This window comes from Cimex lectularius, unplaced genomic scaffold (genome assembly GCF_000648675.2).
Source record: "Cimex lectularius strain Harlan isolate CLEC.00 unplaced genomic scaffold, Clec_2.1 scaffold16, whole genome shotgun sequence".
Taxonomy (NCBI): domain Eukaryota; kingdom Metazoa; phylum Arthropoda; class Insecta; order Hemiptera; family Cimicidae; genus Cimex; species Cimex lectularius.
The window spans coordinates 2,196,697-2,212,576 of NW_019392679.1; the positions used below are offsets into that span (position 1 = coordinate 2,196,697).

Here is a 15,880-nt window from a genome sequence, read left to right on the forward strand (position 1 = left end):
TAAAATACCTAACAATACAGACATCAATCATACATGCTTTTAAGCAATTTAATTTTAATTTTTTATTAAATATAAATTTTTCAAATTTAAAAAATAATGGCATAATTTGTCGGCCCTCTCTAATAAATTATGTAGGTTTCGATTGTATGTTTAGATTTCATGGCCGTGCATGGCAAACAGCTCGAAGAACAAGCTGCGGGCAAACATCTGAAATGATTAGAATAGACAAATATTTGGATACGTGGCTTTACGTCATTTGTAAATAAAGCTTCTCCCTATCAGTAATACAGGTAACAGATTTATTTAAAAAAATGTGTTTTTATATTTTTACACTTTAAAATGTAAAACGATTAAAATGTTTGTAAATTGAGAGGACTTGGTAGTTTTTTGTGAATCGAATAGCATATTATTATGTCATTGTCCATAAAAAGAACTTACAAGTTATTTATAAATATGCCTGCCACAAAAACCCGGCACAGATTTTATTATTTTATTTAAGATTACGTTAGAAATCGTATTGAACGCCCTCCATGTATGACAAGAATTACTTTACCCTTTTCCTGCCAGTCCGATATCTTATCGATATCAAGTATAATGATTATTTGGAGATCGTGAGGTGCGGTCTGGTGTAGTATAGGTTTTAGAAAAACATTTTCCTTATCATGCCAACGTTTCGATCGATAACATACATACATCATCATCACATCACACAAAACCTATAATGTAATATATAAAACAATCATATTCCACACATCGAACATTTCTACATAGGATAATTTTTCAACAATTTGGCTTTCCTTTCCCTAATTATCCCCGTCTATATAATCCTGAAAGGATAATCAGGCCGAACCATTAACCGAAATCCAACAATATATGTATACATAAAACAGCAATATCTCACCGGCACTCTCATCACGACAGATAAGGGCGCATCTACCCGGAAAACAAGCATTTTGTGTGAGTACATATACTTTGATTGAATCTAAAATTTCTAGAATTGTATAAATCCATTTATTTCACAAACTACATGTGTTTGTTAAATTTGAACAATGTTTATAAATCCCAGGCCCTGAAGATGATCTCAATAAAGATCGAAACGTTGGCACGACAAAGAAAATGTTTTTCTAAAACCTACGTCACACCAGACCGCAACTCACGATTTCTGAATAATTATCGATTAACGGGTACTAAACACCACACATCAAGTATAATGCAACGTATTTAATTTTCTAATGGGTTCGTATCTTTCTCTGTTTGTTAAGGTGTTTTGTGTTTTCCTGTCATGCCTGACTTTTGTTTATTACTTTACTAAACGTTCCAGTTGTTGTTCCAATGGTACTTATTTTAGACTATCGTCATCTGTATGTATGTATTTGAATTTATTATTATGTGTGTAGTTTGCCGTTTGTTTTCTGTTTACAGGTTTTACAAATTAATTTAATATTAATAATTCACCCTTTTTGCAAAGTAAATTCATCCTTTTGCTAATTAATTCCGTCTTTTGCAAATCAACTTTACCCTTTTGCAAAAGAACTTCTATGCATACAGATCAAAGTCTTATGCAAATGAAAATCGCGAAAATCGCGTTTCCATAGTCACTTTTTCCTGAACCGATTTTTCAAATATTTTTTGCAATTTTTCATGAAATCGAATGGATTGGTGAATATGCAAATAAAAATATACCATTTGAAAAAGAAAAAAATCATTTTTAAAATGTTTTAAGGATTTAAAATATACTTTATTTTATAATCTAATATATTTACATGTATGTTAAAAAAATATAGGGAAAAGAATAAAATTCCGTTTTTTTTTTTTTCAAATATACAAGATGTATCAACTTCTATAGTCCATCCATTTATTGGGTTGTCCGGAAAATAATGCAGGATTTTGGTATTAAACAAAAAAAANAAATGAGTAATCCTGTAAACGTAAACAGAATATTTTATATAGATTTTTTTTAATGAAAACTTAAAATCCTGCATTATTTTCCGGACAACCCAATAATTCCGAAATTATTATCTTTAGAAAAAAAAATAGAAATAGGGTAGGTCATATTGTTGTTAGAAAAAGCTAACCCCCTCACGTTCGATCGTACCAAACATTTTCCTTTCAGTAAAGTTGGCACGAAATAAGCTCTACAATCGAATTGTAAAAATGGGATTCTCATTTAAAATAACAAAGTTAGTGTCATTTCCCAGCTAGATGAGAAAGTTATGTTAAATCTGTTACGACCACGCTATTCCTAGCTAAAATTAACTTGGGGTTTGTATAAGACGATTTTTTTCTTAAGGTAACCGTTCTCAAATTAAATGGGTAGACTGTCGATATACCGTGTATATGTACACACGTACTCAAACATAAACATGATATAATAACAATAAAATTGTCATAGATCTATGGATAGCAAGGTATATCCATAGATCCATCCAGATCCAGAGTATGATCATCATGATATATTAATTGAATTTATTTGTTACTATCTTTTTGTTTTTTACGCCAGACCGCATCTCACGATTTCTAAATAAATATCGATTAACGGTCACTATCATTATTAAATATATAAGAATATTATTGTTAGGAATATGTTATTGTTTTTATTGGTATCTAGTTAATTAATTTATTTATTTTTACGAGGGTTCGCAACAGCAGAGGTCATATAAACCCTCAGGGTGCCGGTGTTTAAAAAAAAAAAGCCTATTTGTATAAGTTCGAATGCAGGGCCGCTGGATTCGAACCCGGGACCTTACAGTGATGAGCGCCGTGTCAACGCCTAAACCGTTGCGGCCACCGACGCCCCTCTCTAGTTTGAATATTATTATTATTATCGTATTATTAAATTAAAAATAACTAAGCTAAATAATATTCTGATATAAAGATTCGACAACTCGACAGTCGGCCTACGGTCATTGCCTTTAATGCTTTTAACCATGAAAATTATCTGTCCTTTGTTTTGATATAAAATATGTATTATGTGTTTCTTTTCACAGTATGTAATTAACATAAAAGCCTTCAGTCATAATAACCGTCCTGACCCTAAACAAAACTGCTTTCTTGGGGACAAAAAATTTCGGACATAAAACATTAATATATAAAATCAAACACCATTCTTAGAAATGGGATTTGGCGGAAACATCCTTTGCAACATCCTATAAACTCTAATTAGATTATAAACAATAAGAAAAAAATCAGGAGAAACTGAAATACAATATGGTATACCGATGGCTCCAAAACAAATGAAGGACCTGGATCAGGTATATACCTGTATATGTGTGCAAGCTCAAACTACGAACAATCAAACTCATTAAGAAAGTACAAGCTGAAATACTTGCTTGTGCCATAGAAAATCTTAAAAGAAGTTATACTTTTAAAAAAATCGTTATAATATCAGACAGCGAAGCAACCATAAAAGCACTAGCACGTCAAAATATTTCTAAAATAGTCATGGAATGCATCCAATATTTATAAAACCTGCATAAATAAAACACCTGGTAATATTTTGAGTGCCAGAACATAGATGAATCAAAAAGCAGTATAACTTGCCATTGTTCCATCCAAAAAAAGGATAGGTGGACAAACTCCAGAGGTGCGAGAAATAGTACTTAAAGAAGTCTCACCAAAACTGGTAAAACATTTGGTACAGTTCAAGGGGGGTAAAACTGAGGGGAGTGATAGGACTACAGGTCTATGTCATCTGACCGTCAATGTAATTAATATTAATACTTCTTAAGAGAAAACTCAAGTCCATTGTACTGATTTAAGGACCAAGAAAGGTAAAATAAGCCTGAAGGCTGAAGTGCTTTGAGAATGCGAAACCCCGCTTCCAACTGTTCCGTCATCATCATCAACGACCTCCACGTAAAGAAATATGATTTGGAATGTTTTACTTCATCAGTTCGTGATGTCGGATTGATCTGCGAGTTGATGAACTCATATTAAATTTTATCATGTTTCTGCCTAAATTTGGTTTCATTCGTTCACTGAAAACGGCAAAGAAACCGAAATGCGTATTATTGGAACGTAATAAATAGAACTGTGAAAATTTGCATATTTTTCCTGGTTAACTAAAACATCCAGTTTTAACAAACAGTATATGTTTTGAAGCATTTGGAATTAATTTAAGCTATAATTATTTTTCATTATTTGTGCACATTTTGCCATAAATGCATATTTTTGCATAAGTAGGTTGTATGGGTTGCAGATTTTTCTACATATCCGGCAAATCGATATTTGGCACGACAAATTTTAATGCCAAATTTTAAGCAAGCAAAAAAATAATCTACGAAAAAGTGCTACGGGCTCCCATTTTTCCGTTTCCACATAATGAACGAGTTTGTGTTTGTTCAGTTGCTCCACCGCTTTCCGCACACTTTCGGTCGTCTTTGCTTCTCTTGGAATAATTCGAGAAAGGAATAGTTTTGTACCACTATAAATGATCTCTTGGAATAGTTCAATTGGATTCATGGAAATATTACAACCTCAGTTCTCTTCTTTCCCTTCCATCAAACTTCTCAGCTTTACCCAGTCTCTCATGCGTTTTCCATCGTGAAACCTTATTTGTATGTTGTGAACTGACTACTCTTAAAATGCCGAAAGTCACCGCAAAGACGAAAAATCTTGTTCAAAAGTATGTGAGTGAGATTTCAAGTAACTTTTAAGGGAGATGGAGACGTTTTATACTGTGATTGTTGTGATAAACCTGTATCAACAGCTACACGTTTGTTGGTAACACAGCACATAAAGACAGCAAAACAAAAGGAAAACAAAGGTAGGAAGTCTTCAACAAACTTTTGTGACACAAGTGCTGGGTCTGGAAAGTCCGGTTTCGACACCGATTTATGTCGTGCTTTAGTTAGAGCTGACATACCCATCCATAAACCAAGCCAACCTGAGTTCAAGGGTTTTTTGAGGAAATACACAGGGAAAACCATTCCCCACGAATGTACCCTCAGGAAATCTCACCTGGATCTTATATGCCAAACCATCTGAGTCTCGATGGATGAGACGACGGATTTTTCAAATTTAACTTTTTTTATGCATTTTCTTTTTTAATATTTGCCATGTGATGTTCCTCTTGCCACTGTTTCTTTTTTCAATACAATTATGTGCTTTAATTTGACGTTTCCTTATTTTTTCTCATGGTAGTTATCGTAAATTTTCAGTTTTAAATTGCATTTTTTACCAAATATTTTTACATATATATGTGCATATTTGTCTGTTTTTATTGCATATAAATCACAGCCCCAGTAATAAACAAGCAAGGACCCGGAAAAATGATCAGTGAGGATCAGTCTACTTCAGTAGTTCGACCGCCTCTGATCAACGTAGTCCGACTTTTCCAGCTCTAAATCTTACTTGAAAATCACTAAATTATCCTTGCAGTAATCAGGGAGAAAACTACTTATCAAGATCAAGACAAAACAAATAATTACAAACCTAATCATGATATGTTTATGCAATAATCACCTTGTTTAGCAAGATCATCGACAATGAACGGGACGAGATGAACCCAATGCAGAAAAACCTCTAGGGCTAACCATTTCCAAAACCAACAACAAATTCTAATTCAAAGTAAATAGAAAACCGACAGAATAGACGAAATCAACACAAAAAACATATGGTTATGCTAAAATCAATGTCACATATCACTAAAATATACAAACAAGTTCTAAAAACAATAGATAACAGCGGACAACTCCAGTTATAACATAAAAATAATTACCAAATTAATAAACAAATGGTATAACAAAAGAAACAATAAATCGAACGCAGGCACACTCTTAGGAAAAGGGATGGACAAATTAAATCAACTGCACTAAAACCACAAATTATAACCAGAAAACCGAAGAGAGAAACATTGACAAAATCAGACCACATGACATAAACATACAACCCTAGAAAATATTTATGGCAGACTGGTACGAAATTAAAGAATATAAGGCACACACAAAACCATTCATGGATAATCACGACACTACACGCCTCACAAAATCTGTGAACTACTCCTAGGAGTAGAAAAAAGAAGATCAATTGACAAACTCAAACTCGATAGGTTTGTTTGACAACAACTTATAATCAATTAATGTTCCTATTTTCTTGTGCATATTGGATTGAACAGAAAATATAAGGATGAGTACATTTAAAAAGTCTAAATTTATCGGTTGGCACTTTATTCTATACGTCAGAAACCGTGGACAGTTACTAACCCAATTAGTACGTCGAACGATTTTTGCACGGTTGCTGAATCGCACGGCGGAACTTACGGTTTGTCTGTTCCATTAGGAATTTTTCTTAGTAAAACTCCCCAGACTGAAAATATTCACCTGGGCATTACGCTTGCAAACAGGTGCCAATGTAGGCACGTACCTTCCGGGTCTTTCTTTGCTAGAAATAGAATAAAACAAGCATTATTCGAATGCGCAATGGTCATAAATGTCAAACAGAATAGCCAAGGATCAGCTGTCGGCTTGCATACAAAAAAGCGTTGGAATTTCTGATTGAGGTGCGCTTCACCGGAAATTACACCTAGAGTTTCTTTCATGCGCTGTAAAATGTAAATGCAACGCGGTTAAGTACTTCTAATTATTTTGTAAATATGTATAACGGAAAGACATTTTTTACTTTGTATTCCGAAGGCAAACATTTATTTCGTAGAAATTCTATTTCTGTTAATAAGCATAATGACAGGATTTATGTTTGAATTTGCAAGATATACACAAAAAGAATCTTGCCTAAATCGTATCTTTTATGTTATTTCATGACAATTTATTGCTAGATTTCTTGTTGTGTATAAAAAAGGCGAAACGCGACAAGCAGACCGCAAGTTGATCGGAAACAACAAAACTACATGTCAAGTTTCATGCTTCCTTCGTCATGTCTGGAATTGACGATGTAAACGTATCTATATGCTCATCCATTCACTTATATATCCAACACCATTAACAAAAATATACCCTGTAATTAATTAATATTTATGGAAGGTATTGGTTGAGATAAAAAAGTCAGCGTCGCGAGCGGGATTCGAACCCACCACCTTCGGCTAAATACGCCGCTACTCTACCACTTAAATAACTTCTATTCAAATAATGATCCTGTATCAGATTACAAATTTGTTAATGTATGATAATATATAAGAAGCTGTGTTATAATTCCAGTTGAGATTTTTTATCACCATTGTAGGCAGAACTTGTTTGGTGTACCTTGTTGAAGGGCTACTTCAATGTTTTCGATAATAACTTATATGTAAATATCCTCCTAAACCAAATCATTGAATTGATGAAACTGGATAATTTATTAGATATTAAGCCAAGTCAGCAGACGGGCTACATCCCATACTATTGGGTTGTCCGGAAAATAATGCAGGATTTTAAGTTTTCATTAAAAAAAATCTATATAAAATATTCTGTTTACGTTTACAGGATTACTCATTTGTATGAATGTCAACACTTATTAATCCTCTTCCAAATAATATTGTTTGTTTACCTCTGTAGCATTCCGCTACTTGGAAATAATTCAGTCATCCTTATAATGTCAAAGCGAGAATTTCGTACGATTTTCTTTTACGAGTTTAAACTCGGCCGAAGCGGAGCCCAAACGGCTAGAAACATTAACCAAGTCTGGGGCGAGGGTTGTGTTAATGAGTGCACTGTGCAAAGGTGGTTTAAAAAATTTCGGGAGGGAGATTTCAGCCTTGAAGATGAAGAAGGTCGTGGAAGGCCTTCCTCTCTTAATGATGATGTTCTGCGATCAGTGGTGGAAGAAAACCCCAAAACAACTGTTCGAGAACTTGCAGAGCAACTCAAAGTCAGTAAAACGACCGTCGCTGACCACCTCAAGGCGATTGGAAAAGTGAAAAAACTCGAAAATTGGGTTCCACACTCATTAAACGATCGCCAAAAAAATCAGCGCTTTGATGTTTGTGCATCACTTCTTTGTCGAAACAAAAATGACCCATTTCTGGCCAGAATTGTTACATGTGACGAAAAGTGGATTCTGGACAGTGGCTCGACAAAGGAGAAGCTCCAATACATTTTCCAAAGCCCCCAACTCATCAAAAAAAGGTAATGGTTACGGTATGGTGGGCTTCATTTGGTTTAATACACTACAGCTTCTTAAATCCTGGCGAAACCATCAATGCTGAATCATACTGTAACCAAATTAATACCATGGATCAGAAATTGGCAGTAATGAAGCCCTCTTTGGTCAATCGGAAAGGGCCCATTTTGTTGCATGACAACGCTCGACCACATGTGTCACGTGTAACGTCACAAAAATTATTGGAGCTTGGCTATGAAACTTTGCCTCACCCACCCTACTCTCCGGACCTCTCGCCTACTGACTACCATTTTTTTAGACACCTGGACCACTACTTACAACACATAATATTCAAAAATCAAACGGAACTGGAAAATGCATTTATTGACTTTATCAATTCTAAAAATTCTGAATTCTACTCAGACGGAATTAATAAGTTACCAACACGTTGGGAGAAATGTATTGAGAGTATGGGAAATTATTTTGATTAAAGAACATTGCTTTAAAGTAACTAGTTTCTTTTTTTTTGTTTAATACCAAAATCCTGCATTATTTTCCGGACAACCCAATATTTGTGTTTTAAGTTATTGTGCATTTAGCATTTAATTTTTTTTCGTAAGGTCTTTTGGAATGTACTAATAATAAACACTTTTCCATTCTATTCTAAGAAAGTTCAATTAGTATAAATGAACTTTACCTTGTACATGACGTGTAGACGACGAAAGCTCGGAAGCCGTTTGGTCCGATCTCCATTCTTGAATGGAGGGTCTAAAACCATGATGGATATGCTTGCCTAGACTAACTACAATTGCTTAAAACTATAGTCATTTTATGTTCTTCTCGATGTCTCGTACCTAATAAGGAAGGTTGAGATGGGAGGTTGTGTCTGAGTGGATCGAAGTCACGATAGCTCAAGGGGTGGATTACCGGTGTATTTAGCCCAAGATCGTGGGTTCGAATCCCGCTCGTGACGCTGACTTTTTTATCTCAACCATCCTTCCATAAATATTAATTAATTGAAAAATGTTAATTGGTCAATCGGACCACGAAATGCAATGGATAGCCTCTAATGTCAAACACATAAAAAAAGGTGCACCTTTTGTCCCAAGTATGATCGTTCATGATTCTTTTGTGCTTTAATAACTGATGTTAAACGAAAGAATGCGAAAATTATTAGGGACAACGTATTTTCAAAGGGCTAAAAAATATAAACAATAATGAGACAGAGAATTTTAATGAAAATTTGTATAATAATTATGCTTATTGTAGATATTAATTTAAAAAAGAACAATAATTGAAGTTATTCCTTGAAAAATAAACAAACCAAAACTAATCTTTGTACGAGTAATTTAACCAATCTATCGGATTTCCATGGGAAAATCGGACACAATCTTCTTTTACTTCTTCAGTCTTGAGGACTAGGCCGCAACAACAAAAATATTAATTAAAGAGCAAGTCGTGGCGGTTTGATAAATGGGAGAAAAAATAACAGATTCCAGGTTCGTTGTGTGCCCCATTCATGCAACAAAAAAAACCTTGCGGTTTACGGTCATAGCTGCATATACTGTATCAGCTAGAGGTAGTGAAGACTTCGATTTCCTATCAAACGCAAAACATGATATTTTTGGAACACTATTCTTTCTTTGACACGATTAAAGCGATTCCAGAAAAACGGTAAGTTCTTAATCGTAAATTCGTCCATAAACCTAGTACCTCCCTAACGATCTATAGTGGGGTGCAATGTCATTGTTGTGCCAGTAAAAAAAGTATTGGTCAAGGGCTAAACGTCAAGGGAATTCAGAGTTCCTACTTTTGAGTTAAAGTCTTGATCTAATATAATAATTAATGAACCGGATTAGTTCCTCTATTATTGAAGAAAAATATTGTCTTTCTCCTACACTTTGGTGTAGGGTTTGAAGTAGAACTATCCTAATATTAAAAAATTCTTAATAGTTAAGCAAAGTATTAAAGTCGTACTAGAAGAGCAAATCAAATATCAGTTGTACAAAAATAGTTATACCTCTGTTTCCTCTACCTTTGGTAGACATTTTTTCAACATTTGTGAGAAGGAAATGAAGTCATTCCGAAATTTAGGTGCAATTAACTCATCAGTAACTAAGAGTAGTAGCAACTGTGTTTTAATTGAGAGTTCTTGAGGTAGTAGCAATGCAACTTGTTCACGTTTGTACTTTGGTTGATTCCGATCATCATGTTCAATGTTGGTTTTTTAGTACCCAGGGGTGCTGGTGTTTTTTTTTTTTTAAAAAGCCCACTTGTAAGTATGTTATGGTGTACAGTGATGAGCGTCCTGTCAACGCCTTATCCGTTCCAGCCGCCGATTCCTTGTATTTAATGTTTTGTTTATTTCATCGTGTTTTCTTGATAGACCAAAGCAGCGAGGATAGGGCCTGGATGATCGGAACCAGCCAAAGTACAAACTTAAAATTCACCTGAAGTTATGTAAAGATACTTCCATGACAAGAAGCTTCAGCTAGTACCAAAATCGAGACATCGAAAAGAACATGAAATGACTATAGTTTTAAGCAATTGTAGTTAGACTAGGCAAGCATATCCATCATGGATTTAAACCATCCATTCAAGAATGGAGATCGAACCAAACGGCTTCCGAGCTTTCGGTGTCTACACGTCATGTACAAGGTAAAGTTCATTTATTCTAATTGAACTTTCTTAGAATAGAATGTAAAAGTGTTTATTATTAGTACATTCCAAAAGACCTTACGAAAAAAAATTAAATGCACAATAACTTAAAACACAAATAGTATGGGCTGTAGCCCGTCTGCTGAGTTGGCTTAATATCTAATAAATTATCCAGTTTCACCAATTTAATGATTTGGTTTAGGAGGATATTTTCATATAAGTTCTTATCGAAAACATTGAAACAGCCCTTCAACAAGGTACACCAAACAAGTACTGCCAACAATGCTGATAATAAATCTCAACTGGAATTATAACACAGCTTCTTATGTATCATACATTAACAATTTTATAATCTGGTATAGGATCATTATTTGAATATAAGTTATTTCTATAAACAAAAATTCATAAATTGAGGTTTTTCACATGGAATATTAATAATAATTTTAATTTAAGAATATTAAATAAATATTATCAAAAATCCATTATATTTCGTGGTCCGATTGAGCAAATAACTTCTTTCAATAATTTAATCTTTATGTAAAGTATTGATTGAAATGAAAAAGCTAGTGTCACGAGCGGGATTCGAACCCAAGACCTTCGGCTAAATACGCCGCTGCTCTACCAGCTATCGTGACTTCGATCCACTCAGACACCAACCTCCCATCTCAACCTACCTTTCGAATTTTCCATTATCAACAATGGTAGTAATAAATCTTAACCCAATTTATAACACAACATAATATCTGACATGCTATCATATTTTAACGATTTTGTAATCTGATATAGGAACATTATTGTCTTATTAATTATTTCGATAAATATAAATTTAAGTGTGTGGAGATTAGTGACCGTTAATCGATAATTATTCAGATATCGTGAGATGCGGTCTGGTGTGATGTAGGTTTCAGAAAAACATTTTCTTTATCGTGCCAACGTTTCGATCTTTTATTGAGATCATCTTCAGGGCTCAAAGTGTTTGTCTTCTGTGTAATTGTGCCATCCTTGCGTGTCGTGTAACAACAGGTGTGTGCAACACGACATGCAAGGATGGCACAATTACACAGAAGACAAACACTTTGAACCCTGAAGATGATCTCAATAAAAGATCGAAACGTTGGCACGATAAAGAAAATGTTTTTCTAAAACCTACATCACACCAGACCGCATCTCACGATACATAATAATAATAATTTTGGCTTAAAAATATTAAATTAATATTATCAACAACAGTGGCAATAAATTTTCACTAAAATTACAACATTTATTAATTAATTCAATAATATGGGGGCGTCGGTGGCCAACGGTTTAGGCGTTGACACGGCGCTCATCACTATAAGGTAAAGGTCCCGGGTTCGAATCCAGCGGCCCTGCATTCGAACCCGACATACTTACAAATGGGCTTTTTTTTTTTTTCAAAAACACCGGCACCCTGAGGGTTTATATGACCTCTGCTGTTGCGAACCCTCGTAAAAAAATAATAACTTGTTCAGTAAGCACACAAAAATTAATCCAATAATACATCTATTAACAAAACATTTACTACCTGTTAAAAGTTAAATTCTTTTCTATATTTACAGTCATTAATACTGTAATTGACTAGCTCAGACCATTTTTTGGCGATCTTCAGAAGAATATTTAAGAGATTCTCCCAAAACCAATGTATTTAGAACATGATTGAGGGTGGGTTTGTGTAAGTTGACCAATTTCCAAACAAAACGCAAGTGTGTCTGTACTAGGACTAAAGAATATCGAGTGATCCCCTCCAAAAGCAAACTGCATGCAATGTAATAACCAGGTGAATGTAACATAATCGCTAAAAATTGACAAAATATATTCACGCTAATTTTTGTACATCGGCACTTTGTAAAACTAATTTACGGTTGTACGCATCTATGTGGATCGTAACAAACATAAATGGTGACTAATAATTTGAATACTTGGTATTGTTGAGAACAATTAACTTTCAGTTTTTGAAAGAACATAGGACACAAAAGCCAATTAGCTTAATTATCGACTGGGGTTTTAGCGTTCTTCTAACTGACACCTAATTTCTGGTGGTGTTCCGTGAATTCCAGAAACGCGTAATGAAGTAGAGGAAAGGCATGTCGAAGACAACACAATCCCAAATTGAAAAAACCTTGACCAGGGCGATAGTTGACTTTTCATAAAGCTATTTGCAGACGGTTCGTTGCGACACTTAGGAGGTAAAGCTCTCGAAATTCATGAGATCGGGGCGCTGCGTTAGGTTTTCCTTCTTGTTTTATTGTTCGGTCTATCGAATCCACTTTCTATCAATGACCAGCGAAGGTCAGCAATTAGACTTTATCTGCCGGGGCTGCTGCGACGGGAGGCCTTCCCGAGAGAATGGGAAATTCGTCAAATCCGCTCTCGGACATCCGACAGGAATTAATATATTCTGAACAATAAGCTTCCCTTTTAAACACCTTGGTACCCTGGGTATTCAACTGTCCTTGTTGGCTTTTGAAATTTAGTTAAAGGCTGTTGCCTATCTTTAAAAAGGAAACTAATTATAATTGGAGGCCGTCACTGCATAGCATGCAAGCATCAAGGAAAAACTGCAAAAATAATAAAAATAAAGTCACGATATCCTGGAATGAGAAATAGCATTTTGTAAACGGGCCAAATTTTACTTACAATTCGGCTAAATACAAGGTTGCTAACCTGAAATAATAATAAATAACCTCAGGCACTTTTTCGGTAAATAAAAGTAATTCTGATATTCTAAAAATACGAATTTTTAATTTTTAATAAACAGTTGAAAAAACCATAGACGTTGAGACAAATATAAAACTAAAAAAATACTAAAACAATATTTCACTATTTTATTAAATTCACTAATTTCGTGGTCCGCTTGACCAATTAATATATTACAATTAATTAAGGTTTTTAGTTGAGATAAAAAAGTCAATGACACGAGTGGGATTCGAACCCATGATCTTCGGCTTGATACGCCGCTGCTCTACCACTTGAGCTATCGTGACCTTGATCCACTCGGACACCAACTTCCCATCTCAACCGCACTTTTGAATTTTCCCTCCTTTTTGCCATTTTTACTATTTTAAATTAAAGCCATCTATGAATTTTACATCACTGGAATGTTAACTGCATTAGGTTTTTTCCTTTAAAAGGATGTTTCTTTTTTTCAAAATTGAAATAGGACAAATAAAGAAAAATCGATTTTAATGTCATTGTTAATAAAATAATTTTTGAAAAAATTATCACTGTTTACAATTATTATTATTACCTACTCTTCTACAGTACTCATCGTTTAGTACTTAACTTTTGAATCGCGATTTAAACTGACAAAAGCGACGATATAATTATTATAATAAAAATCTTAATCTCAAAAAGAAACGAGGCAATTATCACCCAAAAAAAATTTCATAACAACAACGCGAATAATAACAGAGCAGTGTCGATAGGTGGCTCTGGGAGAGATGTAGGATATTATGGTCGATACGCGAAAGCATACTTTTGACGCAAAGCCCGCGTGGTTCAGGCATGCTGAGAAAGGTTTCTCGATGTGCCCCACCAATTTGAAGGGTGCCACACCTTTGCTCCATATAGAGCAGGAATGCCACCAAATATGAGAATTGTGCTTGAGCACGGCAGCGAGTATCACAGTCCCCTGTCCCGATTCTTGGAGGAAACAAGTTATTTTATTGCATAGATTAATTATCATTTTGTGTCCTTACGGTGTGTGGAGAGTGAATGTATTTATTAGAGTGAATGTATTGTGTGAGAACATCGCTACAAGTGACAGGTCACTGTACGTGTGTGTGTGTGTGTGTGTGTGTGTGTGTGTGTGTGTGTGTGTGTGTGTGTGTGTGTGTGTGTGTGTGTGTGTGTGTGCAGATTTGAGCGAATACATCCAAATCTAATCCAATAATATTAATAAAGCATTAGCACACGGCGATTCATCACTGTAAGGGCCCGGGTTCAAATCTCAGTGCCCCTTAATTCGAACCGAGAGTACATACAAATGTGTTACATACACACATACACAGAGAAAGAGAGAGAGAGAGAGAGAGAGAGAGAGAGAGAGAGAGAGAGAGAGAGAGAGAGAAATCTAAAAAAACGCACAACCCTGGATGTTGATATAACTTCTGCTGATGTGAATCGTCGTAAAAAGTATAGTAATGTCGTGTCAAAAATTGTAATGAAAAATCAAAATCGAATTTTATCGGACGCGTCGAGGGTAACACGTTGAAAGTAAAAATGTTATCACTCTTCTTCTAATGTTAATCTTCAGCCGGTTTTTCCATGTGATTCATTATTTCTATAAAAACAAAGCGGAGAAATGGCAAGTCCTTTCGCAATGGTTATTTGCCTAAAGGCCCAGGAGAAAGCAAAACTGTTCAACAGAGTCAACAACATTCGAACGCCAAGAGATCCGACTCACGTTCGACATCTTGTCGATATTTATTTTTCACGATATTCAGGAAGCGATTTCTTCGGCACGAAAACAATCGAAAGGCTCTCCACTCCAAGTAAGGCTCCCTATCTACTATCTGGAACGATCGTTCAAAAAAATTTTCTGTCATCGGGATTTTGTAACGTTTTGTATAAAGTTGTGAATTTTGGTTTGCCAATTCGTCCTAGACGAATCTCAAAGGAAATTCCATTGATAATATAAATATACAGAAGCTGTTTCTGTATAAATTTTTAAGATCCAACTAACTATGCTTTTTCACTTTTCTTGATTTTTGTATACGCCAATAAATTGTTTAAAGTAATTGAAAACGTTATTATTATCATTAGTGATAATGCCCCCATCATATATCAACAACAACTGTAAAAATTTTATAATTTTTATAATCTAGCCAATTTCCCCTCAAAACTCAAGGAAGAAAGAATAAGCAACAATCCATACTGCGTCAAAACTATTGTAACACGATCTGCAGTTTCTGGATGTTTTAGCCTTTTATGGAAAAAGATTTTAGTATAAATAGTTTTTTTAAAGTAATATCTTATAGAATAATTATTCAGAAATCGTAAGATGCGGTCTGGTGTGATGTAGGTTTCAGAAAAACATTTTCTTTATCGTGCCAACGTTTCGATCTTTATTGAGANGTTGGCAAGATAAAGAAAATGTTTTTCTGAAACCTACATCACACCAGACCGCATCTCACGATTTCTGAATAATTATCGATTAACGGTCACTAATCAC

At 34.6% G+C, this 15,880-nt stretch overlaps 1 protein-coding gene across 1 annotated transcript in view; it reads right to left on the reverse strand.

Annotated features, from left to right (window-relative positions):
* Nucleotides 1–15,880, reverse strand: part of LOC106661461 (decaprenyl-diphosphate synthase subunit 1) — a 96,226-nt gene that overhangs the window by 41,884 nt on the left and 38,462 nt on the right. The gene's annotated exons all lie outside the window — the stretch shown is intronic.